This window comes from Hyperoodon ampullatus (assembly GCF_949752795.1).
Source record: "Hyperoodon ampullatus genome assembly, chromosome: 17".
NCBI lineage: Eukaryota > Metazoa > Chordata > Mammalia > Artiodactyla > Ziphiidae > Hyperoodon > Hyperoodon ampullatus.
The window spans coordinates 57,037,565-57,050,775 of record NC_136930.1 but is presented as its reverse complement, the minus strand read 5'-3'; positions in this window follow the sequence as shown (position 1 = coordinate 57,050,775).

The following is a 13,211-nucleotide window of genomic DNA, read 5'->3' as shown; positions in this document are numbered from 1 at the left end:
GACAAGTCAGTTTTGGTGGGCATTTGCTGCTCATCCCAGTTTCCTAGGCAACCAGCTTCCAGACCATCCTGAATTACAGGTTGTCCTCTCTGCCCACTCTCCATCACAAGCTTGTAGCAACTGAAGGGGCAACATACAATTTATAACAGTTAACTCTGGGAATAAATAGTCTGTCAGCCACGAGAACATAACTGACACACCCAAAGACCTTGTTCTGCTCCCCAGTGCTGGCTATTGTCGACAACAATTTCTTAATAGGATTTTACAAGTGGTAGCTAATACGTATGCAAGAATAATTTACACACGTCTTACACATAGTTTGGTATTTCACTTGCGGAAAGGATGTGTGTATTTATGCAGAACCATTGTAATCATCCCTACACACTAAAGTACTGAGTTCTCACTGTTTGCATTCCCAAAATTTAAACTTGTATTTCAGGAATACTTCATCTTGTCATTGTTTGCATATGACTATTCCTTAAAAAGACATTTGAAAATGTGCTTGTTTTAAATAATAAATGTGGATTTTCATACTGTTTCTATCTTTCTTGTTTATGTGTAGAGGCCATGGAGTAGAGTGGTTTAATGTATGGACTTTCAAATGTACAGACAGACTTAGTTTCAGTTTCTGGTTTGGCCATTTTCTTACATATATGACCTTGAACAAGCTGCCTGACCTCTGTTGTTTTCAATTTCTCATCTGTAAAATGGGGACATTAATAGAATCCATCTTACAGACTTCTTGTGAAGAGTAGAAGAGATATTGTGTATAAAAGTTCTCAGCATAGTATCTGCCATGTAACCAATTTTATCTAGATGTGAGTTGCTATGTACTTGGCCAGTCTAAGTATAATACCTTGGCTGTCCCTGAGAAATTGACCCCAGCCTTAGTAGAGGCTAAGAATTACTCAAGGAATAGAAGTAGAGGTTTCTGAAAACAAGACCTCGGAACTTGAACCCGCCATCAGCTGTATGACTTTGAGTAGCTGCCTCAAATTCTCAGGGCTCAACTTTCTCAAATAATAGATTTGTGCCTGCCTTATGCTCCCCACTTGGTAGTAGAGTGACATTCAGAATGTGTCCTCAATAAAGAGGACACAACAGAAGAGAAAATGCAGACTCAATCAGTATAACCACCTACTAAAGATTCTGGATTTACGTATTCCCACACAGACTATAAAGACGTTATTTCTAAGTTGGTTAACATTTTCTTAGCAAGGTGGCTTTATGGTTATTACTACAGTATGAGCTTTTCAAAAGTTCCATCTAGGAACTTGTAAACAAAGACACTGGAAATTTAATTGGATTGTATTTTAAAGAACATTATGAAAATTTCATTTTAATCTAAAGTGAACATGTATAAAACACAAACCATCTCCTGATATTTCATACTTTACTTGAAAATGGACTGAAAGTCATCTGAGTTTTATTTTCTTCTTGATAAATTGGCACTAACTCTTTTTTTGGGGGGGGGGCATTTTTATTTTTAAAGAGATCGATCTATAGAAATGTTCCAGTGCAAATACAGCTTGTATTTGTTGAGAAAAGAAAGACTTGATAAAATATCGATACTAAATCAATAAAAGAAATATTTTATTAAGGCTGATAGATGCAAATAAATAATATAAAAATAAACTGTTTCGGTGGGGAGAGATATTGGGGCTAGGTGGTTAAAATGTTTACGAAGTGTATATTTTATTGATTAGTCTCCATGCCTCATGCTTCCTTTTCCAAATATTCTGCAACTTAAACTAATTAACCCTTAAATGCACCTTCTGAGCTAGATATAGTTGACTGTGTCTTGCAAACTCCAAAGCAGTTTTCTGCTGACTCCATATTCTCACCACAGTATGTGTCTCTCTTCTTTATTTTATTTACATTGGCAAGCAGGAAAAGGTTCCAAGGACCTAAGCCATGATTTTAAGGCATTGGAATAAGAAAGGCAGACAAAAACACTCTTCCTAATATTCCAGCTCCTTGATCTATAAATGCACAGAGCATCACTGAAAACCAAAGCACTGAATTCCTGAATTTAAAAGAGAGAGAGAGAGAGCACCCTCTTGTCATTATCTGGAATGCCACCATTTAATTTTCATGAGTACAGTTTACTTTCCTTTAGTGAAAGTCTTGAGGGGTTGATAATTCATCTTAGGCAAAGGATTTTCACAGCAAGTCCCCAGATGACTGCCAAGAGAGCAGTCTTCTCCTCTGAATCTCAAAGCCTGGATTTATTTGACTCGAAGCTGACAAGCCTGCCTCAGGAGACAGTCCAGGAGATAAGACAAAAGCTGCCTCGAAGCTTTCCTCTGAAAGGCTGAGCCATCACTTTTTATGTCAAACCCAAAGTGCATCAGAGGACAGCAGCAGGGTTTTCTGCTTGGAAGCACAACCACAAGACATCACAGCTAACTCATCTCTTCTTTTGGTATCAGTGAATTTGCATCCAGTGAGTCCACATTTTTAAATGCTGCTAATCCAACTGTAGCAAATTTCACCACCACCACCAGGGGATGAGTTCTTTGAACTTGCATCCAGTAAGACAAGTGAGGCATCATATTACCTTTTGCACCCCAAGACTCTCAGTCACCCAGATGTTGGTCAGTGAGAAAAAGATGGGAATTTCCATTTGCTCCACCGTCAGCTAACTCTGAAAGAGAAGAAAAATATTTAATTATAACAAGCTAACACATAACACATCATTGAAAATATTCTATTTGGCAACAGATTTTTTATGTGCCTAATATTCCCCTTTACCCTTCAGAATCTGAAACTAAAATTTTTCTGAGTCTTCACCAGAATTGTGATACTTCATCATTCACTGAATAAGCATTTCATTTTAAACAGTATAAACATTCAGATTAAACTGCTACAAAAATGATCCCCAAGACACAGACACTGGCAGTCAATGTCCTCCTATATTTTAAATATTATTTATGCAACAAAAATCAACATGACAAAACAGTACGAACAGTTTTTGATACAAGTTCGCTAGAATGGGATTTGTCATAACCTGCATTTCCTAGTCACAAGCTAGTTTCCAAGAAAGCTGGTAAATAGTAAACTCAGATGCCCCTTGGCCATTTTCAGCTGAAGGAAACAGAAGGAGAAATCCATTCTATGATTAATGTAATGTCCCAGTGAGTACTAGTTCTCCACCACTTCTTAGAAACCTTGTTATTATGGATGTTGCTGTCAGCAGATGGGGAAGAGTTCTTTTTTCAATTTATTTTTCATTGACGTAACATTGGTTTAAACATTATATAGTTTTATGTGTACAATATTATATTTTGATTTCTGTATACCCTATAGCATGCTTACCACCAAAAATTTAGTTTCCATTCAGCACCATATAGTTGGTTCCCGTTTATCCATTCCATCCTCCACTTGCCCCCTTTTCCTTCTGGTAATCAGTACTCTGTTCTCTGTATTTACATGTTTGCTTTTGTTTGGTTTGTTCATTTGTTTGTTTGCTTGCTTGTTTCTTATATGCCATATAAAGTGAAATCATACAATATTTTCCTTTCTCCATCTGACTTATTTCCCTTATTTCCATCCATGTTGTCACAGATGGCAAGATTTCATCTTCTTATGGCTTAGTATTCCATTGTGTACATGTACCACATCTTTTTTATCCATTCATCCACTGATGAGCACTTAGGTTATTTCTATATCCTAGCTATTGTAAACACTGCTACAGTAAGACCTGAAACCATAAAACTTCTAGAAGAAAGCACAAGCAGTATGCCGTTTGACATGTCTTAGCGATATCTTTCTAGCTATGTCTCCTCAAGCAAGGGAAACAAAAGCAAAAATAAACAAATGGGACTATATCAAACTAAAAAACTTTTGCACAGCCTAGGGAACCATCAATAAAACAAAAAGACAACCTACCACATGGAAGAAGATATTTGCAAATGATATATCCAATAAGGGGTTACTATCCAAAATATATCAGGAATAGTTCTTTTTAATCTGCTTTATCATACATAGTCATTTCTCCTTTTTAATAAAGACCAGGCTCCCAACTAAATTGAGGTAGACTGGTTAGACCTAATATTTGAACACACTGGATTCATTGTCTGCTCAAATATACCCTTTCCACTATTGGCTGGCCAGATTACAGGCCTCAGGCATTCCACTCTAATCCACATGGTCATTTGTTACTAATTCAAACTCTTTGCTAAGAAGATGCAATTATGTAATTTCTGCCTAATGGCTTAGACAGCATGGTATACTTCCCTGTGATGGACTCTTGTCTGAGGATATTGCCCCTCAGGGCTAGCTTATCTGACACCTGCATCCAGCCCAGCCGCCCGTTTTTAACTGATGCTGCTGCTACACTGACCATGCTGTCATGCTGAATGCGCCCAGTTTGTGATTTGGCTGCTGCGAGTTCTAATTCTGTCCTTTTTACAAATTTTCAGTGTGTCAATGAATACGTTTGCGTCTTTCTTCCCCAATTTCTTAACCAGAAAATGTTGAATGACAGTACTAAGCTACTTCAGAAGACTCTTCTGAGTAAAAATAATCCCCATCCTCTTTCAGATATAAAAAAGCACTTCCGAAGTATTTAATATTGTTAAATACTCACATTAAGTATTGAGCAGTCATTTATGTAAAAAACATCAAAGAAACATACCTTAAGGTGAATACCACCTACATAAAAATTTTAGCCTATTTTTAATTTAAAAAGTAACATATATCCACAGCAAAATATCTTTAAAATTTAAGAAGGTAGACATGGACAGTAAGTCCTCCTACCTAAGATCCTAGGCTAAGATACAGGGAATAAACCATTTTTAAGAATATCCTGAATATCTTCATGGAATTCTTTGTGCATTTATGGGCAGACATGCACGAGCTTTTTTTTTACAGTCCAACTTAATGTGTATTTTAGGAATGACTTATAAGCCTGTCAACAGTTAATTATTTACATGTCATTTCTTACTTATTAATAGACTTTCTTTTCTACAACAGTTTTAGGTTCACAGAGAAATTGAGTGGAAGGTACAGATTTCCCATATACCCCCTGCTCCCACATACCTGTAGCCTCCCCCATTATCAACATCCCCACCAGAATGATACATCTGTAGTACACCCAAAGTCCATAGTTTCCATTAGGGCTCGCTCTTGGTGTTGTATCTTTCTTGTTGGACGGATGTATAAGGACATGTGTCCACTCTTACAGTAACATACACAGTAGTTTCACTGACCTAAAAACTCTTTCACACACACCTCTATCCACCAAATTTGCCCGATTTTTATGAGGTTGCTGTCTGGTGAATCCTAAGGTAGCATCAAAATAAAGCTCTTTTCCTTCCTTCTGCTCTTGCTGGGAGACTGCCAGGCCTGTCCTCCACCTACTGGACCAAGATGATTCGATGGTTGTGGCTCCTGTCCCACGACCTCCACAAGTCAGCAGGTCCAGGTCCATGCCCCACCTCATGTCTTGTTTAACAGCAAATTGAACAGGCTAAAATTCCCAGCAGTTGCTTTTCGTTGGGAGGAAAGTTAAAGAGGAAAACAAAAAGCCCTCCGAGATACCTCAGCTTTTTGTTCAACCCAACATTTGGCATCCATCTCATCCTCCCCTTCCTCCCAAGCCTTGATGAAATTCCTGATGCTAATAGCTAAGCTCCAAGCTTATCCTAAGCTCTAGGGAATTATACAGACAAATTACTACTCTCTGTGAATGTATAATCGAGGGTAGAACTGCCTTTGCAAAGCAATCCATTCGGTACCGTACTGGGTGATATACTATAGGTCATCACAAACCAGCAAACATGTCCCAGGACTGCCAACATATTTATACTTGAAGAATATATATAGCATTTATTCACAAAACCTGAACAGAGTGAATATTAAGGTGAATATCACCAGCCCCAGTCACTTTCCATGCCAACATTAAAAATTAGAACTCCTATCTTAGCCCCTTGGATTATCAGATCTGGCTCTGTCAATCAAAAACAGTATCACACATCATGTGTTATCTTACAGTTGCTCACGGCTTTAAAAGAAAATCTCACTCTCTGGAGCCTGAAATTACAGACACTGACGCTTATAACATTGTTCTGAAGAGTTAGACAACTTAAAATGAAATGCTTACTTTGTCATATGAGTCCAGATATTTTCCTGTCTTTCAGGGAAATGTCACAAGAAGGTGAATCTCGTCTGGCTTAGTCTTATTGCGGAAGTAATGGTAGTGCACAAGATATAATATCTCTTCCAACACCCTAAGGGCCAAATTATCCTTGTCACTCTACATTGCACATCTCTTTTATGGAGAATTTCAGTTATTACTCTTCAGCATAGTGTTTACAAACACTCAGCAAATTATTATTCAGTAGATGAGAGGAAATGGGAAGGATACCAAAAAAAAGTAATTTAACTAAGACATTAAGTAATGTGAAAAGACTAATTAGAAGTGTGACTTGCCCATCATTTTCCCCAAGAACTTCCACATGAGACTCCTTTCTCCTAAGTTTCAAAAACAAATGTGGTACATACAATAAATAGACTTGAGAGTTATCTAAAATGAACACCTGAAGATGTAATACTGGCCTTAATGTAATCAACAGAAACCAGAGGACTAGTCCAGTGACCTCTCTTCTAGAAAGCAGCATGGTGTGGTATTGATTGTGGATCATTTCCACTGAACTAGTTACCTGGTTTTTTAAATAGGCGCTTAAAAGAGAAGCTTCCATTACCTGGAATTGGCCCTCTTAGGCACCTCCCCGAGACTGTATCCTCTTCTTGGGACACTCCTCCTTCTGGCCCTGAATGTGGATGCCACCTTCTCATCTTGAGGGTCTCAGCTCAGATATCCCCTCCTCAGAGAGTCCTTCTCAGATCTTTTTGTGAAAAGCAGCGGGGTCTCAGCCGTATCCAGTTTCTCTCCTCCACAGTGCACTCTTCATTCCCTTCAGAGCCCTTATCACTATCTGTGTTACCTTCTTTGTTTTTTGTTTCTGGCCTCACCTATTCCTATAAGAATGTAAGCTCTTGGGGGAAGGGGCTTTGCTGTTTCACACTGTTGTATCCCCAGTTCTTGGTACACAGTATCTGGTATATCATGGGTGAATAATACAATTTTTAGAAATTAATAAATGAAGGAATGATTGAATGGATGATTGGATGGATGGGTGGATAGAAGATACTAGTAAGAATTACATTCAGAGTAATGTACGTACTAGTGATTCAGAGTAAACCTTTTGCACTCATGTAGACTTGTGTATCTCTCTCCTCAGTAGCTGGGTTATCATAACATTTCTGAACCTGTTTTGTTATCTGTAAATTGGGGATAATTAGATTTTTCTCATAGAACTGTTATAAAGATTAAATGCAATAATTTATATAAAATGAATTTCACATATAAAGCTAATAGTAACTGCTTAGTAAATAAAGGATATCCACATTAATACTTCAAATATAAAACCAGCCTGTAGTCACATAGGAAATTTTTGTCTTATCAAATATGAAAAAAAACCACAAAGTACTTTCAGATCTAGTTGTCAAGTTTCAACTAAGTCGGAGAAAAAGCTATAATAGACTGGACTTCTCTACCTTAAAAAAAAAAATTGGAGGGTTTCCCTGGTGGTGCAGTGGTTGAGAGTCCGCCTGCCAATGCGGGGGACACGGGTTCGTGCCCCAGTCCAGGAAGATCCCACATGCCGCGGAGCGGCTGGGCCCGTGAGCCATGGCCGCTGAGCCTGCGCGTCCAGAGCCTGTGCTCTGCAATGGGAGAGGCCACAACAGTGAGAGGCCCGCGTACCACCAAAAAAAAAAAAAAATGGAGCTGGCAGGGGTATTAAGCTTGAAATTGCACTGCTAACTGGTTAAGTCTTAGATATATCTATGCTTCCTTTGGATGCGGGTGGAGACAGCAAGAGGGAAGAGAAGATCATGTGAGAACGTACTATGGAAGCAAAAAAACACAACTCTGACATTTACTAAATTATTATACACCTAGATCCTATTATAATTATTTTTCTTCTTAAAATTCAGAAACTTTATTGCTGATTTCTTTTAATAAAACTTGCAGGGGCTTCCCTGGTGGCACAGTGGTTGAGAGTCCACCTGCCAATTCAGGGGACAGGGGTTCGTGCCCCGGTCCGGGAAGATCCCACATGCCGTGGAGCGGCTGGGCCCGTGAGCCATGGCCACCAAGCCTGCGTGTCCGGAGCCTGTGCTCCACAATGGGAGAGGCCACAACAGTGAGAGGCCTGCGTACCGCAAAAACAAAAAAACAAAAAAACTTGCAGAATATATTTTATCCCAGTGCTATTTAAATTTCTAAGTACATTTGGACAGTATATATGCATTTAAAAAATGTATGTGGAAAGAGCCAATTTTATTATAAGACGCGAGGAGTTCTGCGTTATTTCTCATTGGTGCAGAACTAATTGGCTTTTCCCATTCATTGCACAAATATTTGTTTTTCCATTTTATCATCCTATAATTGCAGTTGAAATTAAAAGAGGGCACAACCACCTGGCAAAATCTGGAGCAGGAAGCTTTGCACTTCCCAGCATCCTAGCCACATTGGCTTCCCAAGCCTCAAGAACCACTGTGATAGAAGTCATTCCTCTCCATAATGTCACCCCATTGATGGCACTAGTTTTCCATGTGCATCTCCAGTTATACCAGCATTTGGGGAATTTTTTTGAGTTGAAAAGAAATTCCTAAAATATACATGTTATCTAAGACTCCAGATGTAGAAATGAATATTGGTGGCATAAACTCCTGGTTCCTCCACTGACCACATCAGAGTCATGCAAATCTGGGCTGGTGTCTCTTCATGTGAAGTAGAGAAGGAATAATGAAAGTATAGGAGAATGGAAAAATTTAAAGGAAAGAACCAAAACCCATAAGACAAAGTTTTACATATCCAAATTTGGGGACTAGATTCCAGAATCTCAATAAATGCAACAAAGAACTTTCTTAAACACCTACATTTCTTATCCTGACAAAATCCTGCGTATATACTGATACAACCAATTTGGGATCTCCTGGCTCCCTGAAAGATTTGGCTTTAACCCCAAATTCCATGGCCTATGGGCATCCAAAGTCTCCCCTGTATTTTGGCAACTTTCTTGGGCATAAGGTTCAGGTGGGTGTCTGCCTTCAGCTTCTGTTTCTGTGTAGCCATGTATTAAACCAGAAAAGAAACTTTCCTTCATTTTTTCACAGAAGAAATCTATGCACACAGTGCATTGATGAATGTAGCAGACTTATTGAAGATTGCAGGCTAAAATGAAGAAAGAAGTTAAATTTCAGCTATGTAAAAAATCTAAACTGGACCTGTAGTCATCATTGTTCTGAAAAGATACATCAGTTATCTTACTAAAGGACTTAAGGTTTTCCATGATCTTTTACTCATCTTGTCTCAATCTCTGCATCTTGCTGACATCTATCTCTTTATTCTTTTTCTTTTATTTTCTCTTCTTCCTGTTGGAATCACAGCAAATTCTTAAATTTATCCCACTCAGAGTAATTCAGGGATAATCTTCTATTGCCTGATTAGTCAGCTCTCAACCCTCACACTGAGATGCCTATCAAGATATTTTCCCAAATGAGAAGAGTTTTCTCACTGAATATAATTCTGATGCTAGAATTTTAGTATCACAACTCCCCCCTCCCCAGTTCATTAAATAGTGCTATATATGTGGCAGTCTTTACTGCCATTCCCTGATTTTTATTCTCCTCTCTTTCTGGACACAGGGGAGAACTTCTCTGCCCTCTTGAGACTGGATGCTAATTCAGCCCAATGGGCTGAGAGTGAAAGTTACATGAATTACTTTCTGTTTGAGGTATTGAAATGTCAGTGTGAGATCCCCCAGTATTGATTTTGCCCTGTGATTTTGACAACCACAAAAATCTGCGTAGAAGTTGAGTCTGCCTCATCCTGGGTACCTAAATGACAACCGTGAATCAGCAGAGCCTCCCTACTGACCTGCACTGGACTTGTAAAACAAACAGAAACAAATCTTCGCTACTGTGAGCATCTAGGATCTGTGGCTTGTTTGTTTTTACAGCATAACCTAGCCTCTTCTGACTTGTACAGTGTTCTTATCACAAAGGCTTGACACAAACCTCACTCTCCTCTCCCTGCAGTAAAAGACTGCATCCCCTTAAACCAGATTTTACTCTCAGGGGAATGAGCACTTAAAACAGTTTCTACCTTTTGACAATGTTCTCTTTGAGTCTTAAGGCTTGAAAAGGCATCATTTTTGGAGAATTTGCTCACGGGAATTAGTGGATCTTTTTGCCCATCCACTCCCCGCCGGAGTTTTGCTTCTGCTTTGGACATTGCCTACCAAGAGCCTATCAAGTTGCAACTAACCAAGCACTTGCTTCTCAACTGTGAACAGAAGGGAGGTTTCCCCACAGCAAGTCAATATACATTTTTACTGGCCAGTAATACCCAGTGCAGAGTCTTTGCTCATTTTCTTCATCAATAGTTCCCGATGTCTTAGTGTCCTTTCTGTACCACCACATCTCAAAGTGAATTGAGAAATTAAAGTAAGCAATTATCTTGTATGTGAGGTATATTAAGAATGACATGTTATGTTCTAAATTAGAAAGTGATGATATTGCATATATATATAGATGTACTAAAAAGCCTTGAAGTGACTACATAAAACAAGTGGTAAATCAAAGCTCAAAAAATCTTAAAAATGACAAAGTGAAATATATGATTTCTTTAAAAAAAGTATAATTTTAAAAACCAAATACTGCTTTATGTTATGAAACTTTCATATTACTTTACACACAAAAGATACCATAAACTTTCATTTCAGTATTTCAAGAAGTATGTTCATATCCCCCAGGTATTAATGACTAGGAATGAAATTAGTTCAGGTTTCTAATTAATTTACATTTAAAGATTCCATCCATCGTGTGTTATTTTAATATTGATGGCCTATTTATGTAAATGTCATCATTAGTCTTATTCCGACGTCTGTTTATTCGTTGCATAAAATCAGGGAGGTCACATTTTTAAAACATGAAGGCTTGTGGTCAGGGGAATAGACCTTTAGTCTCTGTGTCATCTGAGTAAAATGGGAAAGCTTAAGTATTGGCACATTCTGTCTATTGTCATGTTTTAAAACTTAGGCCCAGGAGAGAGTGGTTAATTTCTCAGTGGCAAGAAGCAAATAGTATAGGTAGAGGAGACAGAACCTGGCCTGAAGCCTGCCCTCTAACTTGAGACAGAAGATGCGGAAGCTTCCCTTTCGTTCATTTGACAAATGTCTGTTGCATACTTACTTTATGCCAAGAAATGTGCTCACTGCTGCCTGCAATGGTAACCAAGTCCGGCAGGTCTCTCTCCTATGGAGTGTGTATTCTAATGGTAAAGAGGAATGCCCAGGACAATGTCAAAAACCATGCAAACTTAGTCATGATTTAAGGAGCAATTGATTCAAGGATTCCTGTACAGAGGAGCAGCGCCCCATGGAGGAAAAGGGAGACTGAGGTCCTCTGTGGAATAAAGGCAGAGCGTGAGCCTCAACAGGAACACAGGGCGCTGTGGTCCTCACTTGTCAGAAGGGAGACTTAGACTTTGATGAGGGATCAGGCAGGGCTCAGGCAGCTCGGAGGTCTTCAGTGGAACACACAGAGATTGAGTGTGGTATAGATCCTAATACCAAGTCCCACTAAATGAGAGTGTGAGAATCTTTGAATTTTCCTGCCTCAACTGTGACTTCATCTGGGGCCCTCAGTGGATGTCAGACCTCAGAGGTAGAGTCCTTATAGATGGTGAGCCCAGCTGTTGGAGGCTGTGATGAGTACAGACAAGGAGGGTCTGTATGGCAGTGGTGAAGGGTATGAACCCTGGGAGCAGAAAACCTGGGTTGGAATCCTAGTCCTGCCACGCATGAGCTAGGTAACTTTGGGCAAGTGGCGTAATCAGTGTCTTTAGGTGTAAAATGTCAGTGATTATAGTAAAATCTAATTTATTGGACCGTTGTGATTATTAAATGAGATAATATATGAACAGTGCTTAGAATATTGCCTCACCCTCCACAAACTCTTAATACGTTGCCTGTTATTAAAGATGCCAGGGCCCAATCTTTGCAGCAGCAAATAGATCTCTTGATCTCATTTCCCCACATTAAGATCCTACTGTAGACCAATTAGGGTGAGTCTACAGGCCAGACAAAAGCTAGTCTTATCATTGCTTCTAAACCTTCGTTACTAATAAGTAATTAGCTTGAGTATAAATACCCAATGACTCATGTCAAATGTAAATAACTCTGATACTCTGCTTTCCATTTCAGTAAAAGTCCACATGCCATAGCTGATGCTGTAAGAACACTTGACATTTTATGTTCATGTATCACTGTGCCTTCCCAGTACTATAGCTTCTACCACTTCTCAAGACACTAGGCCTCCTGAGAGCATCTTAAGGATGGGGTGTAAGCCATGCAGAATGAAACTTAGGCTTAATGACCACACTTACGACCAGATGATGTGAAACAACACTGTGGGGCAGGGAAGGTTGCAGTACAGAGGAAGGAAGAAGAGCTGAATGGGTGGTCAGGTTAAGATAGTAGAATAATTCTTAAGAGAATGTATTCTTCTCACATTTCCCTTAGCTTCCTCTTTGACTAAAGTGAATGTTGCAAATGAAGAGGGTTACTTCAGCAGCCAGAACCCAGGCATTGTCCAGGAGTCTTCTTTCTTGTTTGCAAACTTTGTCTAAATTATGAACATGGAAAAGAGGCAGCAGGGACTGACTCCCAAAGAATTCTAGCTCAGACCTGGTCTCAAATGTTTCCTTAACACAAAGTGAATGAACGGAGGGGGTGAGAGACAATAGCTAATGCTGTGAAGTGCTTTGTGAATACGGTGGAACTCTGAGATTATTGTTTAGAAAACACTCTGAGCTGCTAATCTCACAGTTTATTATACATTCAGGTTTCTCTTAGCTTGTAAATAGAGCCTGCCTGGAGACTTTCCAGAACACTCTTACTGACAAAGGTGATCAAAACTTGGATCTGTCCTTTCCAAATTAAGGCTTCAATATTGCTTGCCATGGAAGCCAAGAAAAGGGGGCTGCTATACTTGACTTCTACCAACTTTGACTCTCTGTGGGCATTGGGCCTGTCTCAGAGGCTCAGAAGTATTTGCCTGATTTCCAAACTTTGAGTGACTTTCAACTTTAACTGAATGGTTTCCACTATTTTCTCTCTATAAATTCAGCAAAA